This window comes from Eurypyga helias, unplaced genomic scaffold, assembly GCF_000690775.1.
Source record: "Eurypyga helias isolate BGI_N326 unplaced genomic scaffold, ASM69077v1 scaffold15103, whole genome shotgun sequence".
Classification (NCBI taxonomy): domain Eukaryota; kingdom Metazoa; phylum Chordata; class Aves; order Eurypygiformes; family Eurypygidae; genus Eurypyga; species Eurypyga helias.
In genome coordinates this window covers 1-350 of record NW_010243201.1, presented here as the reverse complement: position 1 = coordinate 350, position 350 = coordinate 1, and positions in this window count along the sequence as shown.

The window sequence follows — 350 nt, the reverse complement described above, 5'->3', positions numbered from 1 at the left end:
CGGTTCTTTACAGTGTAGTGTCTTCCGGCGGCACTGCGGTGTTCAGCTGTGACACCCCAAAACGCTTTGCTGTTGACACTGACCGAGGTACGCTGCTCTCATGGCAGAGGAAAACCTCTGTGCTCTCAAAGGAACAGCTGTGCAGTGGTATACACACAGTGTACCTTTCCAAAGGCAGCAGTAGTCCTCTAACAGCCTCACCTCGACTCTAGACATAAAATGTTAAGACTGTAAATAACTCCATCTGCACCTGACCTCCAGCTCAGTCAGTGCTGCTGGAGGGTACTCCCCCCATCCCAGGTGCAATCTCAGTGAGGACGCGGGGGGTTGTGTTGCTGCCTGAAGTGGCA